At 37.5% G+C, this 3,609-nt stretch overlaps 1 long non-coding RNA gene across 2 annotated transcripts; it reads right to left on the reverse strand.

The window, feature by feature from the left end:
* LOC122282627 lies at positions 1-2,237 on the reverse strand. Of its 2 annotated transcripts, none has more exons than XR_006230425.1 (4): positions 2,184-2,237; positions 1,389-1,466; positions 686-848; positions 1-223 (listed from the first exon to the last, which is right to left on the reverse strand). It is a non-coding gene; the product is annotated as an uncharacterized LOC122282627 (long non-coding RNA). The 2 variants fall into 2 exon arrangements; XR_006230426.1 differs by having other exon boundaries at positions 686-845; positions 2,184-2,226.
* Positions 2,238-3,609: the final 1,372 nt, after the last annotated feature.

The following is a 3,609-nucleotide window of genomic DNA, read 5'->3' on the forward strand; positions in this document are numbered from 1 at the left end:
AAAAAAAAATCAACTACATATTACATTTGAAATGATTTGCTTAGATCATTACAAAACACATACATTGCTCTAATTAAACTCCAATACACAACAACTAATTTGGTAAGAACATTCCTGCTACCACTACACCCAAAGGACTATAAAAGTTGACATTGCTCTTCAGAAGTCCAATAATAGTATAGAGAAAGATGTAGTCTCAAAATGTTGAAAGGAACCTTTAAACCTGCAAAAGATGGCAATATCAAACTCTACTCATTGATAAAGTACCAAGGGAAGTGAGCATCAATAGCAAAAAATGATGTAGGGAAAAAGATGCACATTAATCAAGGTATTGGTTCTAGATCAAAAATTGACAAATGAGCATATATCTAATTTTTTAGAGGGCATTATATTATTGCCTAGACTATCCTAGCACAAAACATTCTCAAATCTTAAGAGAATTCTTCGGCATGCTGCATCTTGAAATATCATACAGAAATCTAATATTTGAAAGGAATATGATGTTTCTATACTCGAGTAATATATTTGTATAAAGTATTATGTACAGGAATGCCTGTCTATCTTAAGAGAACTGGATTCAATGGCTTTGCTGTTTTCTCTGCTTGGTGGATAACTACATTCAAAGAAATCTGAGAAAGTTGGAAATGAGTGTGAGTGCCTAAAAAATGTTAGAAGTGACAGTCACCTAAAATGAGAACCTTCGAGTGCCGATTGAACTCGGCGGAAGTTACTGCAATTTTGAGAGTCAATAGGGAGCAGCAGGTTTGGCAAAGCTGTCTCACGAAACAATTTATTCATCTTCCTGGCGTATAAGATTTGTTTCTTGGCCAACAAGAGCTTGTCCGCTGCTATTTTTGCAAAACAAAATCTTATCAGCATGCGCATGTCATCCCGATATTTGAACAAGCATTCAACGATGTAATCAAATCAAGTGTTGGTAAGAACAGGATACATCAACTCCTGCAGATCTATGAAAAATGATTTCAACAAACGGATAAAAATTAAACTACAAGTCTAAAACCCAGTAAAAATACCAGCTCAAGTCAAATTATGTTTTCAACGCTGTTACGCTGGCCCTAAAAATCATAATTTAGGCCTTAGTTGAAAGAAAAAAATTGTATTTTTCAAAAGGATTTCTTATCCCGTACGAATACAAGGCATGAAACCATTGATGAACAGCTTCCCAAAGCTTATCCATTATATTAAGATACAGATTTTGTTTTTTGATAGGTAAAGATACAGATTTAAGTACATAATGAAGTTCAATTTGAACTTCAAGTAAGTTTAACATTGAAAAGTTCAACTTTCTTGAAGTTGACATTAACTTGTTTTCTACTCATGAAAATAGATACTCTCACTTTTCTTTTTCTATGGCAATAGGAACATACCCGCGTTAAGCTGGTCACCTTTAAACTTTCCAGTGAGTCAGCAAGCTCCACTTGCTTTGATGCAGTTGCAAGCAGTGCCTGCAAACAATAACAAAATACAATTAGCACAAGAAAAATTTCTTGAGCAGGACCTATATTCTTCAAAATAACTTGTGACTGAGAGAAGGGTATTTTACTTTCTTTGTCTTTTGCAAGTCAAATTCAATTGATTTAATACGAATGAAAGATTCCTGAAGCATATCCTCCTTCTCTGGAAATGACTTGATGTATTTGCATGGGTAATAGTGTACACAATTCAATATTCACATCAAGTGATAATGATCAAATGGCACACATAAGAAAGTGAATCCTCATGATCAAAAATCCCTTTCAAATATTTGACAAGATGACACAAGGGATTATTACAGACATGATTGCATAACATTTACACTTTACAAAGCGAAAGAAAGACGCTATATCAAAACAAGATGCAGAGCACTGCCATATAGCAGATCTAACAAAATCGGAACATATAATTTATACCCACATCAGATTTGTTTAAAGGCATTGATCATAGAACGAAACAGACCCAAAAAAAATCCCCACGTTTAAAACAAAGAGAAAAGATCTAGCGAAAAATTATTTTTTCACAACCCAAAAAATAGCAAATCTAACAAAATAGAGAGAGAGACGGAGCAAAAATAGCCGATCTAGCAAAATAATAGCATAAACTTTCTACCCAAGGCACTGATCATAGATCGAGATCGAGATAGAGAGAGAGAGAGAGAGGGCTATCGAAGTGAGAGATAGAGAGACTTATTGAACGAAGTTCGGCCAGCGGCAGTGGCGACGGCGAGAGAGAGACTGCGCTCACGGAGGGAGGTTAGGGTTTATTAGTTCTGCAGTAGTTCATAACGAGAGAGAGAAGGCAGAAGACACGAACTCACAAACGTTTTGGGCATTATAAACAAACCCGGTTGTTAACCGGGTATAATATGGAACCCGGTTTTACACCCGGGTCCGGACCGGATGTATCCGGTTTTTCTAAATGCGGGTTCCGGCCCGGATAAATCCGGGCCAAAAACCATAACCGGAAACCCGGTTATCCGGGTTCCGGGCTGGGTCGGGTAAAATCCAGCCCAGATGAACAGTCTTAATCCCGAACTGGCCTTAGTATATAAATATAGATGTTTGTAGATGCTTGTAAATTACCATAATAACATCGCCCAAGAAATCTATGAATCTGTCACGGAAGCTCCTCATGTAGTCACTGTAGACCTGGATGGGTGTTCTTCCTCTGAGAACAGGCAGTGAATCACAAACGAAGCTTATGTACTCAGGATTCCTCCTCCCCGATCTGTCTGTATACACTAGTTCTGGGTTAATCTTGCTTATTTCTTCCAGCACCCATGGAGGTAGAGGAATGCTGCAATATTATAATTAATTAAATTGGTTATCAGGGGTTAAAAACATTTATTACTCTATCTTAGAAAAGAAAATATAAATTAAATTAGAAGAGGAATGAGACATACACAACTTTAATATATATATATATATTAAAGCTCATCCTTGTAGAACAAGCAGAAAAAATTATATATGAACTGCAAATTAATTAATATACCTGCAAGAGTCTCCAACATTTCCTCCACGCTGATGAAAAGACATGACAACTTGGAGCTTCAAGCTATGCTTAATGCTTTTGAACCATTTGCACAAGTTCAACCATTTGCACAAGTTCAGCATCTTTCTCCATCAACCCCCACCATGCATCCACCATTAATCCTTCCACTCCCGCACTCTTCAACGCCATCAAGCTCGCGTTCATTGCTCGCGACTTGTTCAAGTTCCCTCCGTGCGTTATTGTGCCAATTGGCAGCATCACAAACACGGGATTGAATCGTTTCCATCCTGATTATGCCCACCTGCAGAGAGTGCAGAAGATTTTCTCGCTTTTCATGATCAATCATGATCATTTCCCCAGTACCCTTCTGCGCTTCTAATTTCATCGAGCTCTTGATCACCCGGATGCGGTACAACGGCTTAGTTTGCGCAAAGCAAATTGTGCCCGAGAATTGATGATGATCGGAAGTTTTTAGGCTCTTGGTATCATTGAGATTCATAAATGAAGTTGAGGAACGTAGTGTTAAAGTCAATTTTTTCTTTCGAACGTACTGGTGTTTTTAAGAAGAAAAAAAAAACAGAGCGAGAGATGTGGGAATGAATGAAGGAGGCTATGGTGTAT

This window comes from Carya illinoinensis, chromosome 11 (genome assembly GCF_018687715.1).
Source record: "Carya illinoinensis cultivar Pawnee chromosome 11, C.illinoinensisPawnee_v1, whole genome shotgun sequence".
Lineage (NCBI taxonomy): Eukaryota > Viridiplantae > Streptophyta > Magnoliopsida > Fagales > Juglandaceae > Carya > Carya illinoinensis.